This window comes from Anser brachyrhynchus (assembly GCF_964034855.1).
Source record: "Anser brachyrhynchus genome assembly, chromosome: 6".
Classification (NCBI taxonomy): domain Eukaryota; kingdom Metazoa; phylum Chordata; class Aves; order Anseriformes; family Anatidae; genus Anser; species Anser brachyrhynchus.
Window position 1 is genome coordinate 8,754,499 of NC_137700.1, and position 18,236 is coordinate 8,772,734.

Consider the following 18,236-nt stretch of genomic DNA (forward strand, 5'->3'; position numbering starts at 1 on the left):
CCAGGCTTCTTTATCCACGTGTGCCTTTGTGTCCTAAGGCTCTGTCCTTTCTTCAGCATACTGTCCTGCTTTGACTTGGTCTTTTGCCTTCTCTAGCTACAAAGGCTCCTGAGCCTCTGTCTACCATTTCTTTGCTATTCTTGTTAGTATCTTCTCTTCAGCTGTAGTTATCAACCCTTGGCAAGCTCTGGGAGCTTCTTGAGGAGCAATTTGTGAGCAACAGTTCTCACTTGAATTGCTGGAGTTCCACGGGAGAATTACAGGAGTGTTTTCACAGTGGGTCTCCATCCCTCTACAGCTGACGTTTCTCATTGTTTTGTAGTTCATGGAAAAATCTAACTTACTGTTAAATTAAATCCATCTTTGCCTGATAACAGTCCTTTTTATCTAGTTTGTTTCTTCTGCATAAGTTGAAGAACAAACTCCATGTTAGCTAGGGACTGACACAGACTGCAGGCACTCCTTCAGAAAGTCAAGTTAAACTTGTCCAAGTATGAATAACTGAAGTGGAAGTAATACATTTAAACTTAAGCATCAAAGTCTCATGATTTTTGGAAGATTTGAGCAATTTTAAGTGGGTGGAGCAGTTCATCAGCTCAGCAAGTCAGGACACTTTCACTTACATCTCTAAATAAGAACTCTGAAGTGTTTATATTTTACATTCTCAGGTTTTGCAAATGTTGACAGTTGTGTTCAATCTCTATTAATGACAGTAGGGAAAAAAAGTCACTTCTCACCCCCATCCTCTACCCTCCTCAAAACACAAACCAAAAATAACATTTGCCATGTTTGCATTGTTGTACTTCCTCACATCTTGCCAACGAGGAGAGCCATAAACAAAAGGAGAAAATGCTGCAAGATGGACTTCTGCATCAGGCTTCCAATTAATCAGGCTTGAAGGTTCATGTTGTTTAGGACAGTATCGTAGGATTATTATATCAGAGTGACCTAAACTGTGAACTTTTCAGATATGCCTTCAAAATTCAAGTCCCCTTTCTCTCTTGAAGGCGTTGAGCAGTGCCTTTTCTGAGATGTGCTCTTTTCCTCCTTACTACTTGAACCATAGCTTTCTAATGTGAAAAATATTTCTTTTTTTTTTTCCTGCTGCTTCAGCTGTAATAACACTGGATGTTTGCTTGGCTTGGGTGGGAAGGTGGAAAATTCTTCCAAAATTTAGAAACAGAGAGCTTTCTGATGTGTGCAGTAATCTTAAGGCAGTAAATTCTTTTTATTTGATTTTAAATGCATAATTTAGTATACAATATAAAAATGTATCCAAGGGGGAAATGAATTTTTTTTAATAACATGCTTCCCAAGGCGAGTGGCAAAACGTGTGTGTTGATGGGAAAGGAAGGGGGAAAATTTATATCCTCAAGGCATGACTTGTGGTTTTGAATAAAATTGAGATTGGTGCTGCTGTTGGCTTAGTTTCTTCTAGGCAGAGATGGGTTATACTGTTCACTGGGAATTCAAACACAGGCAAATTGGGTTCACTTACAAGACTTTGATGATGCAGAGGTTTACTCCACAGTTCACACTGCAGAAGTTATTGACTTCTTTGCTGCCTAGAAAGAAAATCTGTACACTGACGATAACTTTTTCGTCCTCGGGGAAATTGTGTGATCCTGACTCTGCCACTCTTTTGCACGTGAACCATCCCTCTAGCACCAGCAGGTTTCCTTGCATAATTGGGGGTCATAAGATAAGGGTGATTGTTTCTTTGCTTTCCGTCTGTTGCTAGACAGACGGAGTTTCTTAGACATTGATCCAAATGGCAGTGATAAAGAATCACTTGTCTCTGACATTAAGCAGGGATTTATTGGGAATAAAGAAAATAAGTATTAGGTTAAAACTGCTTGTACATCTTTGGGGAACGATTAGTTTGTGTTCTCTCCTATCTGGTGCCTGCAAGGGGCTTAAAGAAAGCACGTGTGTTTTCTTGCACTTAGGTTCAATTCCTGCATGCGTTTGTGAGTGATTTTTTTTAATAGCTATATTTTCTTAAACTCATCTGATGCAAACACAGATAATCACTTGGATTTCAATTAAGTTTGGTTTATGCTCATTTAACCTTAATCAGTAAATAGAGTATTATTTTGAAAGTATGTTTGCAAGATATTTGGCCTGCATATCTCCCAATCACAGTGTGCTAAGTCCCCAAATAGTTGCCTGAAATTTAAAAATTTGAAATTTGGACTTGTTTCCATCTAACAGCATCAGTCTGTGACCTAATGCTTTTGTAAATGCTGCTATGATATATAGTCCACAGAAATTAATGTTCTAATAAAATAAAAATATTTTTAAACTTATTATTCGTATACATGAAACTAAAAAGGAGTTGAGTTGTATTATCTTTCTTGGGAATCTGAGAGCATGTGGTTATTAGAGTATTTGGCTTCTGCGGTGTAGTGCATCCTAAATCCACAGCAGTTTGGAGTTCCGCAGAGGATGGAAATGTGTAGCACATCTTCCTGTGCCTTCTCTATCATGTGCTGCGATTGGGAAAATCCGCAGCCTGTGTGAATTTATTCAAGAAGGAATGATGGAGTGGGACGGTTTTTTCATACATGTGTTACAATACAACAGCTTCTGGTGCTATTGGTCCTGCATCTGAATGCATGTTTTTAAAACAAAATGAATAAATGATGAAAATAAAGGTTCTGATCAAGGCCTGCCTCCAGGGAAATGTTGGGGCAGGAGAGCTGGTGGAACTGCACCTGGTGTAAAGGTGATTACCCCAGCGGTTAGAGCCCACACCAAAATGTGGGAAGAATGAGATGCGACTGAATCACGCTGCCTTGTAGCCACTCTGGACTGCTCAATGGTCTCGCAGGAAGCCACAGCAACTGGCTGAAGGTGTTGCCTGGGGTTACTCTGTCTTGTGTTAGGGACAGCTTCAGTGGGTGCTGTGCTCAAGGCGAGGTGCTGCACAGGTGGCAGCTGCCTCCTCCACTTCCACTGTCTGCAGCCAGGCCCTGGCTCATCCTGACAGTAAAGATTTTCAGCCCACCCTTCCTTAGCTTCCTGCGTCTGAGGGCATGAAGGTATGTTTCTTTTAATGTGAAATGAATTAATCCACAGAGTGACCATCTGTCTGTGGTGTTGGATCTAAATACTGGTTCACCTGCAAAACATGGGTAAGTAGTTAATAGTTTCAATTCCCTCCATTTTGTGTTACTGGGCTTTGTTCCAGGTTTTTCTATATTGCTGCAGTGGCATTACAGACTGAATGCCAGATGTGGAACTTTGAACTGTAGTGCTGGGTAGCCTGCTATTGCAAATACCAGCTTACGTGAATGAGTAAGGATTAAGTTCTCTGCCTTTTTCATTGGTTTGTGAAATGGCTTTTCTCCAAACAGCTCCTCTCTTTATAACAACTTATTTTTACATGAAGATTTGAAAGTAAAAGGCAATTTGGGCCTAATCCTGGCTGTATAGAATATTCTGAGCTTTCAAAGTCAGCTGTAGCAGGTGAGGGGGTTGCAGAACCTTGCAAGTCCAGATGCCTGAATTATTTTATTTACCACACATAGAACGTACTTTTGCCATTTTGTTCCATCAAGTCAGATGATCAGTTTATGCTGATCTGTAATGAAATCTTGTGGCCTAAATGCTTCAAATTGCACATCAGATGATATGCTTCAATTGAATAAGGCACCACCAGTTTCGTTCCACCTCTGGTGCATTGTGGGACTCTCTGAAGATGCTGCCATGCACATTCTTCTCACTGATGCCCAGCAGAGGGTGATGTTGTACAGTAGGTTGTAAGTCCATGAGGTGTAGCTCACCTCACACAATTATCTGCAGCCATTCCTTAGATTTTATCATTTTAACCTACCCTTTAGAGCTGTTACTTAAATAATATAGACATGGGTGGTGTAATTAGAATGTGCTGTATCTGCCATTAATTTATAATATATGATAGGCTTCTAGATGTCATAAAAGTGTATCTTGAGAATGCTGTGAACTCTGTTTAACCCTGATGTTTCAGAGGAGTTTGACTTTTATGATCAAACTGTTTCATCACTGCAACAAGATCTTTTTCTTCTAGAAAAGATGCTTAAAATGCAAAAAAAAAAAAAAAAAATCCATTTCCTCCCTGCTTTTGGTATTCTCTTACTGTACTGGAATTGGTACTTGGAAAGAGATGTCATTGTTTCTAAACATCAGATGCAGCTATCCTGGCTTGGGTTTGAGTTTTCCTAGATCCAGGAATCCCTGAAGTTTAATGTATCGGATATTCATTTAAAAGATCAAAGTTCAATTTGTTCCTCTTGACTGCATCCATGTTTTCCCTAAAATCTGGTGAAATCTGAATGTAGTGTGAAACATTGTCCATCTGCGTCTGTGTCTCCCTCTTGTGGCTAAACATGTTTTTAGGCCTGATACTCCGAAACAACTCCTTTCACTCTTCAGCTGAGACAATTGAAGCACTTTTTTATATTCTCAGATGTTTCTTGCAGATATTATTCTCATATGCTTTCAGTTGATGTGTACACCCGGCTGTGAGATGGTAGTGCCCTTCTCACTGTATAAAACCTAGGTTTGGATGTTCTCTAAAACAGTTGTGCATTGCTCTTTTCACAAGAGCTCTGTTTCCTCTTAGAAGTTTCCTTTTACCCAGGGATCACTCCCCCAGACCCAACTACGAAGCATTTAGTAATGTTCTGGTTAAATGCCTTAAAGTCCCTTTAAGGACTTGTCTAGCACGTGCCTAAAACTTCCCAATTAGCTGGTCAGGAGCTTTACCTCATGGGCAGTCATCTGGTGCTGGAAAGGGGAAAAGGAGAAGGTCTAGCCTAAGGGCATGAGGTGATCCCCTCACATGCTGGCGAGTAAAGCAAACAAACTAGGTGTAGCACTGTGTGCCCCTTGGGAGGAGGGAGGTGCTGAGTTTCAGAAGTCCCACGAGTTTGGTGAGCTACACTGTGGTGCAAGGATGACTGTATTAGTATGGCATGCTTTAACATCTGGTTGGGGAGAAAAGAAAAGAAAGTGCAAAATTGTCAGTCTCTGATCCTCCAGGCTGTATGTGGACGACTACTGAGCTTTCCAACAACAAGGGTTTGGGACACAGCTCTAAAGTGAGGGGCCACTAAAGCTGTCAGCTCCTTGGCGGAGGGTCACCTAGTCTGATCGGAGTGAAGAGCACTTAAAAAGAATCTTTTCCTGTGGGACTTCAGTGAAACTGGGTAGAAAAATACATGACTACGCATAAGACAATGTAACTTTATTTAAGAAAAAGCCAACAATATAATCTTGCAGAACAATCCCTAGCTAGAAGATCTGGGGTTTCTGTATGTGACATTTTAAAATCTGTGGAAAGTTAGTTTTCTTTCAGGTGTTGAAACTCCACCTTGCAGTTATCCTCCAGCAGTTCTGCAATGCAGCTTTCCTGCTCTGTGCTTCATGTAACGCTGTGGCTGCTGGTGGTTGCTTTTTCTTGGGCTTCTAGCGTACAAAACCCATGCTCTTTGTATGTGAAGAGTTTGAGAATTTTTGTCTCTTAGAGGCCAGTTGTAGCAAATGGTTTTTAGACACTAAAGCCACTAATAAGCTACAGATTTTGTGCAGTCCCTGTGAAAGATGCAGACGGTTCTAAATCTTCTGGGTGCCACCCATGATGACTGGGAGAGCCTGGTGCCAAAGCTGAAAGACCTTGATACGTTATGTAAAGGGCTTTTCTATGCTGCAGAACCCATTCCTGGCTTCCACGCCTTGAAATTAATGTTTGTCCTGAAAGAAGAAAAGAGGACTCGGTGTGCCTGAGGGGGCTGTCAGTTCAGCGTTAAGACCCAGCCATTAGAAGTGTGAGCACATCTTGCTGAGTATCCGATGCAACGCGATGTTACGCACCTTCACTCCTGACAATTGGCTGTGATGTCTGTGTTTTTACTAGGCGCACAGTCAGGTACTCACATGCACTGAGATTATACTTAGATCCTAGGCTTTGTAGGGAAAATTGGATCCAGTTCCAGCTGCAGCTGGCTCTTGTGTAAATAACAAACCATACCAAACCCCAGACAGCTGAATACCTCCCTGCTTTACACCAGTAAATTCCTGGCAATGAAGTTCCTATTTCATTCAGTGAAATAGCTCATATCTCTGCAGTTACTGTGCTCTGCTGTTAAACTACTCTGGTTTTCCCCTCTACTCCACAGCTCCTTTTAAACTGCTGTATTACTCAAGCTCTACAACAGGAGACAAGGCATCTAACAACAAATCTGTTTTTATTTGTCCTCCTCTCAAATAGCCCTAAATCAGGCTGTGATCAAACATGGAGTGGAAGTACCCCAACCTTTTATAGCCCTCTCCCTGTGAGATAGGGAGGAGGTGAACTCCAGCTCTAAATCTTCCTGGTGCCACCCTTAATGACAGAGAGAGCAGAGTGCCAAAGTCTATTATGTGCTGAAAGGCCCCTAAGTGTTATTGTAAAGGGCTTCTGCAGACCCACCATACATTTTCATCTGAAGATTTTTAGGCTTCCACTGTATGGGAAGAAGCTAGTGGAGTATTTGTAGAGTGTACCTGCCATATTTTATAGTAAAGACCCCTCTCTGAACAGCTCTCCTTTTTAATTATACCTTAAAATGGTATTAAATGTTGGCTCTGTTCATGGCAATTGCTGTTTGGTTGTAATCACTGCAAGAGCTCCTGCTCATTGGGACATCAATTTTCTTTTCATCGATGCTTTGCTTTTATGTTTGGAAGAGAATTTGAAAGCATATAGGTTGAAGCAGGAAATATTGCTGAGGCGCGCAGAATGATAAATTTCCCTTTTGATATGGGAGAGTCCAAGGAGGAATATATGTTTTGTTCCTCTTAAAAAGTTTTCCTTGCTAGATGATGTTTTGTGGAAGGTGGGGGGAGGACAAATTTGTACTTTTATGAGGCAGGGGAGGGTGTATGTGTGGGTTTGTTTTTTTTCTGCCTCTTAAAGCCTACCTTAAAGTGGATATTTTATTGCCTGCTTCTCCTGACTTACGTATATTGGTAATTGAAGGAGAGTGCTGAACTGCTGGCCTAGTGCATTATTTGTGTTCTCTGAGTCTCCCGGATCTTGAAGGAGGTGATTATCCCGACAGCTGCCTCCTGGGGAATGCGAGGGGAGAGGGGAAATTGCCTAGTTGGGTAGATGGGCTCACCTCCAAAAGGTTATGAGGAGAACGAAATGCTGATGTATTGATACTTTGTGGACCCTTTCTTTCTTGCTTGACCCAAAAGGTAGCTTTAAATCCAGAGAAGACTGTGCCATTGCAGGAAATAGTTCACGTGTATTTCTGTTCTTCTTTCCAGCTGCCCAGCACTCTCTGCTGTAAATCACCTCTTCCCTTTTCTGGTGTGATTTCTTTTCATCCTCTCCTACCAATGTGTGAGAGCAAAAGCCATTAACTGTAATCAGCTTATCTTGCTTAGCCTTTAAGAATGTTAATTTTGCAGTATTACATCTGAATGTTATACAAGGAGAACTCTTCTTGGTGACCTTTCACCTGCTTGAGTAACACAGATTCCTCAGAAGCTGCAGTGCAGCCCTGTAGCACAGGCATGATGGCTTCTAATGGGGATTATACAGCAGCTAATACATTTCTTGGTGTGGTTTTTTTTCTGGGAACATCCTTCTCAACACGTAATTTGTTGCATAGTGTTATCCTTCTGTCTTTTAGCTTGAATTATGTACTCATACCTTCCATGACAGAAGTCTCAGATCCTTTAAAAAGGGGGGGGGGGGGGGGGGGGGGGGGGGAGAAAAAATATATTCATCTTGTTGTTCTTACTTTTTCAGCTCCTAGCAGTTGTGTGCACTGAATTTAAGCAGACTTGGTACACGTTCTGTAATAAACTGTCTGTCGGGGCTAAGGCCTTTTATTTGGTCAATTCTGAAAATGTTTTAATTTACAGTCTTGCTTCACCCTCCTTCTCCCGTCCCCCTCAGGTGCGTGCCCTGGACGCTGGCCTGTAACGCACTCTGTTGTCTTGCCATCTCCTGTGAGTTTGGCTGCACAGTAGCACAGCTTCACCAGGAGGTATGGTCCTACTTAAGGCACTTCAGCTGCCTGGGGATGAGACGTGAATTTGAATTTTGGTTGCTGACTTCCTTGGTGAGTGCTTTATCCACTAGGCTATTCTATAAGTTGCTGTATGTGAGATCTTCCTGCGTTTTCAAAATAAACCCCTGACCTTTGTTGTATTTGAGAAAACGGCACCAGTCTCACAAGAAAAGTTTTCAAAGTGGGTGAAGATTCTACTGAAATAATTAGCCCTGCATGACTGGCTGGAGTTCAGATACAGCCCTGGGTGCTCAGTGCATCCTCTTTCTGGTGTTTTTCATGGAGATGGAAGAAAAGTGATGCCCAAGAGCTTTAGAGATGGGAAGATTTTCTGTTCTCTCTGAACCCCAGCTTTCCTTAAAGCTCATTTCTGGACTGTGTACTACAGTGCAGTTGCAGAGTGCCGATGTCTTTGCTGATTGTGTGCATGAGTGTTTCATGTTGTAGTTTTGTCCTTATCCTTGAGGTTTGTTTTGCTCCTCAAAGTCAAATGACAGTTTGCCTCTGCAAAACTGAAGGCTAAAAGATTTGAGTAAAAAATGGGTGGGAGAAGAGGGCAAAGGGGGGCAGAGATGGGTCTTTTTAAAAGCCATGATATTCCCCTTTATACAGGCAGAGGCAGACATGTAGTCAGGCTGTAGAAAACATGCCTGTTAAATTAGCGCAGCCAGAGACAGTCTCTAAAGCAGAGTGTTGAGGAATAATTACGAAGTTCAATGTCAGCTGGAGGGAAAACTTGTTTTGACAAGCTATGTGTTTAAACCAATACAGATTAAACTTTTTTTTTCCTCATGTATATTCTATTACCAAAGAAATTTTAGAAAAGGCGAGCAGGAATGTGTGAAGTATGGTGAACCATAAAGTATCCTGGTATTTCAGTAATTTATGATGGAAACAGATGTGATTGATGGAGCTACATGTCAGCTGTAAGCGGGACCCTAAAGCCCCTACTGTAATTTGCTTGGAGACAGCCACCTACAATACACCTTGATCACATCTTGATAGCATGTGACCAAGAGTGAAGAAAACAGAAAGCTTCTCTTTTTCTTTTAAACAGCCCCCATTTATTCACAAATTTGTGCCTGGAACTGCTTTCATGTAAATCATTTCACTATTTATTTCAGTTCAGCTTGGTTAATATGTTTACTTTTTACTGATTTAAAGGGCACAACTGACACTTTAGCTGCAAAACTATGAGAAGCACGTTAAGTGCTGGTTGCTTGTTTCCATTAACCCTCAGGATCAATGTAGGGATCCTGATGGTTTTTAGTGAGGTCGCTGTTCAGCGTGGACCACTTCCAGCAAAGTAAGTACTGAGAGACTGTATAGGACAAGTTATTCTGCTGATGTACACCCTTCTAATTCTAATAAAATGAGTGGAGCTCTATAGATTTAAAGTAGTTGAGGATTTGTCTGTCTTTCTACCAGCAGTCACATCTGCCCACCTGCCAAAAAAAGCAGATTAAACACTTCCTAGGGTCCAGTAGATTTCTGTCAAACAGTGGAGTGGCAAAGATGCTTTGAGGAAAAAGGAATCTAATTTTCTTCCTTCAGCACCTCCAAATCAAAAGAACAAATTTCCCTCCCTCATAAATGAAAACAAATACTCTTGACTGTTACTACTTCAGCTGCTACAGGTTTTGAGTTCGTTGTAAAACTTACACCTTTGAAGTTTTCCTCTCCAGTTTCTGATGCAGTGTGCTTAATGTCACCAAGAATTAGTGGTACTTATGCAGTGCTATTTGTGTTGCCACATATTTTTGCAAATAAATTTTATCCAGTAGGAGTAAGATTAAAGCTTATGGTAGAACAGAGGAACTTAAAGTATTCTGGATGTGCAAGAGCTTCAGGTTTCTTTCACGTGTCAATTTTTGCAGCCAGCAGTTGAAATTTGTTGGGAAGGAAATTAATTAGCTAGAGAGATGCCTTCCCTCCCCCCGCTCTCCCTGCCATTCTTATTTATTTACTTATTTAAAGAAGTGCCACACAGCACCGGCATAGCCATGGTGGCTGCAGGCAGCAGAGCCCCCTCCTCTCGGTGCTGGGCTGCGCTTGTCCCAGCTTCGATCCCTCCTGTGTGTGACATGAGGTGGAAGAACTGCGTGGAGATGGAGGCTCCTTTACCTTAATTCCTTCCTTTTGCGTGTTGATTTTAAGGCTTTACAATGCACTTACAATTCTAAGGTGTCATTTTTTCCCCTGTAGGATCCTTGCTTTGTGTAATGTGTAGGGGTGAGCACACGGTATGACAGAATTCAATTTGCAAAAGTAACTGTAAAATGAGTGTCTCCTGTTTCCGAGTACTGAAGTAGAAACTAAGTAATGGTCTCACATTCCTTACTCTGGGTTTTGTTTTTATTTTAATTTGTATAAAAAGGTCAGTTATAAATCAGCAAGAACTATGGAAGCCAGAAGTGCTGTGCTGATTTACACCAAGTACTGAGTTCCCAGGGCAAAATGGAGAGTACATAGACCATTGGCACCTCCCAGCAAATTTTGACAAGTGTGATAAGCGCTGTCCAAGGTGCAAACATTGCAACTTTGCCACTATGCACCCAAAATTAGTATATACATGGGAGAGATTATTCATGTCACTGTAAAATAATTTGCTAAATCGTTGAGGGTCTTTGATGTACAGTTTGTAGAGAAATTGATTGTGAGTGCTTCAGGGTAGGGGTGCAAACAGAGAGCCTTATAGTCGTTCTCTCTTCATTACTTGACCTGCTCCCTTTAAAATTCTATCTTGTGGGTTTGGGATTTGATCTCTTTGAGACAGTATTGAACTTACTCTGAGACTTTGCATGTGATATTATATTTGGATTTGACAAAGGGTAAATTAAGGGCTCAACAAATTTGTGGGTGAGATGAGAGATGCTGAAACTATGCAGACCTGCTGTAGATTTGATGCTTAACCATGGCTTATTTGATGGCTTTTCCATGCATGGTATCACAAAATGTGGATGTGTAGTATCACGAAATGTGGCATGGAACCTTTTCCATAGGTGTGCAGTGGCTTTGAAATAAAACGTGACAAAGCTAAAGTATCGCTATCTAATATTGTGGTTTTACATACACTTGTTTATTTGCTGTAATATCCTTCTGGATTTTGTTATTTCTGAAGTCATATATAAAGTTGGTTTTGATTTTCTTACTCTTATTTTGTGGTTTCAGATGGTTTATTTTTTTAAAACTTTTATTAACTTTTACTCATCATAAGTAACAGATAACATGCCAGTTCTCTTTCAGTCCAGAAATGCCTCATCTCTAGAAAGCATTTTACTGCAAAGATGCTATGCAAACTAAGAAAGATTAATTATAATGATGGTGGAGCGTAATCGCTAGAGGCTCTGGATCTGATGCTTTCAAATTGATATTTAGGAATACCAGCAAATCAACAGATGTGGGTCTAAATGAGTGACTTGGAGCCTAAGGCAGCAAAATGTCAGGAAAATATGGTGGGCTGTGACTATTAATGTTTTTTTAAATAATTGGTATTCAAGACAAACCTGTTGTTGTTGTTACGTGCCTAGTTGGATTTAGCTGGTTACGTTCCCAGGCTGTTCCTGTCAGGTCGCGCCTTTTTAAGACCAAACTTTGAGTATTTGGCTCTCTAAAGGTCTGCTTGGGCTGCGGCTTTGTCTGAAACCCAAGTGCATGGCCTTGGAGTGCTGGGCCTTCAGCTCTGTGCCCTGTCAGGACAGCCCCATTTCAGCAAAGACGTGGCAGCTGTTTGTAGGGTGGCAGTAAGGGCCAGCTTTATCAACTGCTGCCTGACAGTACCCACAGTTAGGAGACTCTCTGGCAGTGGCAGCATGAGCACAACCTCGCAGCGGTTGAAGCCCCTCTGCCACGCTATGTGTGGAGATGGACAGGGTCTGTCCATGCCCCCCTCACGCCCTGGGGAGGTTTAAGGAGCTGTCTCTGCCTTTCAGCCTGAGGCTGTGCAGCTCATTCTCCTTCTGTCCAGAACATATTTAGGAGGAAACCCTAGCTCTGTGGTGAAATGCAAACCATCTTTCAGGGAGTTCCAGTTGCTTTTTAGGGATACCCTCATAGATAACCAGACAGGCAAGGCACAGACTTGGTTTTTAGTGTGGGTTTTGGCCCCCAGATGAGCTTGGCTCCAAAACTTGCAGCTCGTCAATATGAAAAGTGACTGGTGCAGGAAACCCACCTCTGGATTACTTAACCTGGTGAATAATGACCATAGTGAAGATTCAAAAAACAAGAATGGGATCAAACCAGAAATAGTGATACTTGTAAAGTGTGTGCAGTTTAAAACTGGGTAAAGTATCTGTTTCCATTCTGCTTCTGGGAGTGTAGGTCTGTGTTGCCATCCCTGCCATCCCCAAATCGTTCTCCTTCCTGCAAAGGAAGTTTGCACATGGACATCCCATGTCCAGAGGCACGCTAACAATTCAACACGTGGCTCTATCTGTGTAGCTATGGCACTGTGCCCTTCCTGACTGCAGCTCTAGCTGGTTGTCATTTGAGTTCCTGAAATTTACAGGAGAGTAAGAACACTAAAATCATGTCCTTGGGGTGTAAAATGATGTAGTGTAACTTGCTGCAGTAGAAGATCTGGCCGTTCTTTTGGGTATGTCTCACATCTGTGCCTGTCTCTAGTCAGAACATTGTATGCATTTTAGAGCGCGTTATTTATCTGCAGATTGTTTTCAATATAAATATTTCTGTGTTTCCTATTCAGCTCTACTGTTGTTTGTGGTCTACTGTTCTTTGTGATGCCACTCAGCCAAAGAAGTTTTGCTCACTGTATAACTTAATGTGGAACAGATCAATGGACCACATCTAGGACAAGTCAGCTGGTGTCTCCGTGCAACCTCTAATGTAAAGAGAGGGTTTATGCAATAAATGGAAGTAGGAGCGACTGCAGTGAGGTTCTGTCTCCAACATGGATGGTATTTAGCTCCCTGCTAAGTTAATAGCCTGCCTATGTAAGGGACTTGAGCCATTCCTTTTTGTCCCATTGTTTTTTCTCTTGTCATTTTTCTTCCTCTCATTAAGTTGCTGAGTTAAATTAAGGATTAGCTATCAAAGCCATTCATATTTCCCTTCCAGAGTCCCCTTTGTTAGCATCTCCTATGCCCTGTAAATATAATCTGATGCTTCTTCTTAGTGTGTGCTTGCATGCACACTCCTCAACTTGTCTTTATATCTTTTGTCCTTCACACAACTGCAACAGTTGCTTTATCAGGGGCATCTGTCCTCACTTCAGCATGCTCCTTTGTCTTTTCTGAGGAGGGCATACAGGGGCAATACTTGTGGGTCCTTGATGGTAATACACTTGTAATGTTGACCTCATCTTTTTTCTTAAATTCTTCCTTGTGTTGTTTTTGAGTGCTGAAAGTGGATTTTATTTTGGCAGCATTTGGCTGTCATACTAATACCATGGCTTCCCTTTTTTCTTTAAGTTTAATTATGATCCCGTGTAATTACCATAGGTGGTTGCTGCATCTGTGGCGTTTGGCTTTTCCTGCTCTCTTCTCTTTCCTCTGCTCCTTCTTGGTTTCACTCTACATGTCTCTCCTCACTCTTACCTCTCTCCCCCTCTGGCTTTCATTTGTATTTCAGAGTTACCAAAGACAGGAGAAAACTATTTAGAGAGGTTAATGATGCTATAAAAAGGAGGGAGATCCTGTTGCAAAGAAGGAAGGAAAGGGATTAAAACTGCCCTCCTGTAAGAAAGGCAGCTGCTGTAAGATGATGCACAATGTGTGTCTTTGCAGTCCTCTGAGAGGCTGTAGACTTCAGCTTGTACTTGAGCAGCTCTGCACCTTTCCTTTGCAAGCACCTTACTGTCATTGCCTGAATAAATTGTGTAGACCAAACAATAGGTATCGGCACTGCAGCCCTTCTAGTACCCTGCTCAGTTTTTCATGTGCAACATCTTCATAAGATTTCTGGGGTTTTGGCATTGAGTCGATACTTTTCATGAGTGCTCTCATCCCAGATGGATCCACTGAAGAAAGGTGCTTCTTGTGACTTAAGTTAATTGTTCTTGAATATCAGGAGCTACTTGAATCTGCACAGAAAGGATTGCTTTTTTTTTCTAGTTTACATGTACTTCATTCTGGGCTAGGTTACTTGATTCCACATTGTTGTGGTTTAACCCGGCTGGCAGCTAAACACCACACAGCCGTTCGCTCACCCTCCCCCCTCCCTCTCTGGGATGGGGGAGAGAAATGGGAAAGTGAAGCCTGTGAGTTGAGATAAAGACAGTTTATTAAGACAGGAAAATAATAATAACAATAATAATAGTGATAATAATGATAATAGTAATAATAATAATATGTACGAAACAAGTGATGCACAATGCAATTGCTCACCACCCGCTGACTGATGCCCAGCCTATCCCCGAGCAGCCGGCCCCCCACCCCGGCCAGCCACCCCTATATATTGTTTAGCATGACGTCAGATGGTATGGAATACCCCTTTGGCCAGTTCGGGTCAGCTGTCCTGGGTCTGTCCCCTCCCAGCTCCTGCTGCACCCCTATCCTGCCTGCTAGCAGGACAGAGCGAGAAGCCGAAAAGTCCTTGGCTTGGTGTAAGCACTGCTCTGCAACAATTAAAACATCAGCATGTTATCAGCGCTCTTCTCATCCTAATCCAAAACATAGCACCCTACTAGCTACTAGGAGGAAAATTAACTCTGTCCTAACTGAAACCAGGACACACATTTAAACTGTTCAGTGGAAAAGATATGCAGACTTCAACCATCTGTGTCCCTGACAACAGCATACTGGTGGATCTTCTGTTGGATTGATGCTGTCCTGAGGGCAGGATAAAACTGTTTACGATATAAGCTACACAACAGCCTTTGAAGTTATGGTTCAGAAAGAACTGCTGGAAAAAGAAGGTGGAAAGGGGGAAGAAAACCCAAATGTAGTACATTAAAAGAATTTGGGACTTTCAGAAAGCACAGTTGCTTGCCTGCTCCTCTTGCTCGTTAATAATTAAAGTGTTTTGTCAGGTACCTTCTACTAAATGCTTTCAAATTTGAGCTTAAGGAAATCTCTATATCTGATCTTCAATTGTAATAGTCATTTCTGAAGATACATAAACCGTAAAAAAAAAAAAAATTGAGGAAGGGAATCACGAAGGAATTGGCATGAAGCACCAGCTACTTCTGATGGCTCAGTCCCTCTTTCTTTTCAGGGAAAACTGGAATGTTTTTTATCCTTGTGTATCGCAAGGTGTGCCTAATAATGTCAAATTTTAAGTCAAAATTCTGCTTCCAACAATCAGAGTCTCCATAGTTTAATGCCGCCTGATCAAAGGACAGGAAAAGATTAAATTGATTTGGCTAATATTTGGGTAATGTATTGGATGTTATTCTCAGTCTTCTGAATTTGATCTCCTTTACTCTTCCCTTCCATTTCCCTTTTCTTTCAGAAATACAAGTCTATAAGACTAGTTCCTCTGTTGTGAAATGTTGAAGGTCTCTAAGCCTTAGTGTGTCCTTGTCAGTCACTCTCGCACTCTGGGAGATACTGGCTTAAAAATTCTTACTCCACTTGCAAGCTAAAACTAGATTAGTCCCTCACTTTCTACTTTTATGCCTGTATCTGTAGAAGAGCAGTCATGATTTAGAGAATAGATATCACTCCTATTAATGAACTTACTCTTGATTAAAGTTTCTGGCGGTAGAAAAAAACGATAATGGAAGTCTATAGCCTTAGCGTAGGACCTGCAGTTCTTGTGAATACCAGTGTCACCTTTTCCAGCAAGGGTGACAGAATGCCCCAAAGATTAAGTTCCTACTGGAGAAAGAACAACGTTAGACGACAAATGAAAACCTACCTGTTTTTGCTCTCTGGCTGCCTGCTTTCCCAGGGGACAAATCAGGGCAATTGTGTGTTAAGAAACAAATGAGAAATTCTGAGACTAGAGACCCGATTTGTATACCAAGTCTTAGCAGGTCCTAATCTGGAATTTAAAGTACATCTACCTTTGAAATGCCTTAAGTCATTACATAAAAATGCAGTGTTCTTGTGATGAAGGATGGTGTCAGCTGGTCTTGACTAGCAAGGGTCTGCTTCACATGTTAGGTATGTTGTAAAAATTTGTTTGCTCAGAATGTGAATTTCCTTATGTGGTGAAATTTCTTACACAAGAGATCAGGGCTAAATATCCAAGAGCTGTGTTTTTACATGCGCCTGTATGCATGTGTGTGTACATGCGTGCTTCTTTGGGCCTTGGGATAGTAGGATAATGCATTTCTTTCCTCTGATTTTTCGATGACATTTGTTTTTAAGACAAGATGCATTTTCCATCAGTATTTGATTTCTCACAGTGATGTCACCATAATTTTCCTCAACAACAATGTATGGATGCAGATTTATGTCTTGGTGGGTTGCTGTATGTGCAGAGATGCTTCCCAGTGTTATCCTGTCTTTAATCCGCCAACCCTGACAAGAAAACATCACGCTCCTTTTATCTGTCAGAAAGAAATCTCCTCCAAAAAGCTCCTGGGTTTCAATTTTAGAAGTAAAGATAAAAGCAAGGTGGGGGTAGTAATTCAAACCCTTTCTGACTAGGGATTATCTATTACCCAGTCAAGCCTTGGATAAGATGATTTGACTGTCATCAATGGGATGGCATTGCCAAAACCTGTAGTACCAAAACAATTCCTTTTAAGTGCCGGAACTGCCATGGATGAAAAAATCCCCCCAAATGACATTCTGCCTCTGGTTAGTCTGGTCTCTAATTTTCATTTTAGATGTAGTGTTGTGCTAACGTGGCCACATGACGATATGTTAGCCTTCCTCAGAAATGGTGTGCATCTCTTGTCTTGAAAGTGAAAAACACTCCAGTGCTTCCAAGTGTATTCTAAACATCAGAAAGCTGAACAGTTCAATTTTATTCCTTCAATACTGCTGAAAGGGTAAATATTAAAACAATTGGTAGCGTTGGGTGTTCTGCCAAATCACTACAATACCTTAATAAATTGTCTGTAGATACTAACTCCAAGTGTGTGCAATTTGAATGCTGTTTCTGAGCAAGGATTCTTCTTCTCCACCTTGGAAATGTAGTGCTGGCATCTGAAGAGGCTCTCTGTAAGTAACTAGATTCTGAAATCACTTCATCTGGTCATTACAGTCGCTTGACAGGATGTCTGCTCTGTTAGCCAGCAAAATTTCTCCCCATACCCCTCCCTTTTAAACACTACTGTTGTTTTTTGTTTTGCTCGAGTTTGGAGGAAATTCTGGAGAAGGGAGATCGAGTAAGTCCGACTCATGCTCAGGCAGTTTCTCATGTTGTGCAGTTTTAGCTTTCTGATCAGTTTACCGTAATGAATTAAATATTTTGCTCACCCAATACCTCTCATAAATAAACCTTAAGGCTAAATGATGCTCTAGAGACAGTGGAGACTGCATGTTTGTAATCAGAAGCAGAATCAGGTCCTTGTCTTCTTGCAACAAGTTGCAGTGACTACATCAGAGGCAGTTGGTATGGGTTTTCTGTAGTAATCCAGGTGGTGTGCAGGCACTCCTATGCAAAATTAGTCTTCTAATCCTGCAAGCAGAAGTCAAATTTGACAGTCTTGTTCAGTTATGTCAATAAAAAAAGGAGGGGGGGGCTTATTCTAGAGGGTAGCAGGCCATGATATAATTTGAATCTGTATAATCATGCCATGCATTTGATGAGTTACTGCTGGGACAAGAACACTCTGTTCAGGACAAATAGGCAGCCAGCCACAACTCAAGAACAGTGCACGTGCAGTTGGTGTTAGGTCCCACCCCAGACTGAGCTCCTTCTACAGAAGGCTTCTTTCATACTAGCAGCTGCAGAATCTGAGGCCGCTCAGCTTCTTGCTGATTCAGGACTTGCATGCCCCATAGTGTTGGAAAATATCAAAGGGATAGAGGCCTCAGGTGGCAAATACCTTGTTTTCAAGATCCCCTTTTGTTTTCTTAGTCTCATCTTTTTACATCCATTTCTGTTTTTTTTTTTTTAAGTAACATTTAGGGACATTTATTGAACTGCCATTAGATTATATTTTTCAGGATGTTTGTTTTCTTTCAAGGTATCAGGTTGGATGCAACTTCTGCACCATGTATACAATAACAAACCAATAAGTACGCCTGCTATGATTGTTAAAATCGAGTATTCTGTTTTACAGTAAACAGCTTAATTTTCTTTCAACTGTGAAAGTTTTTGTATGTA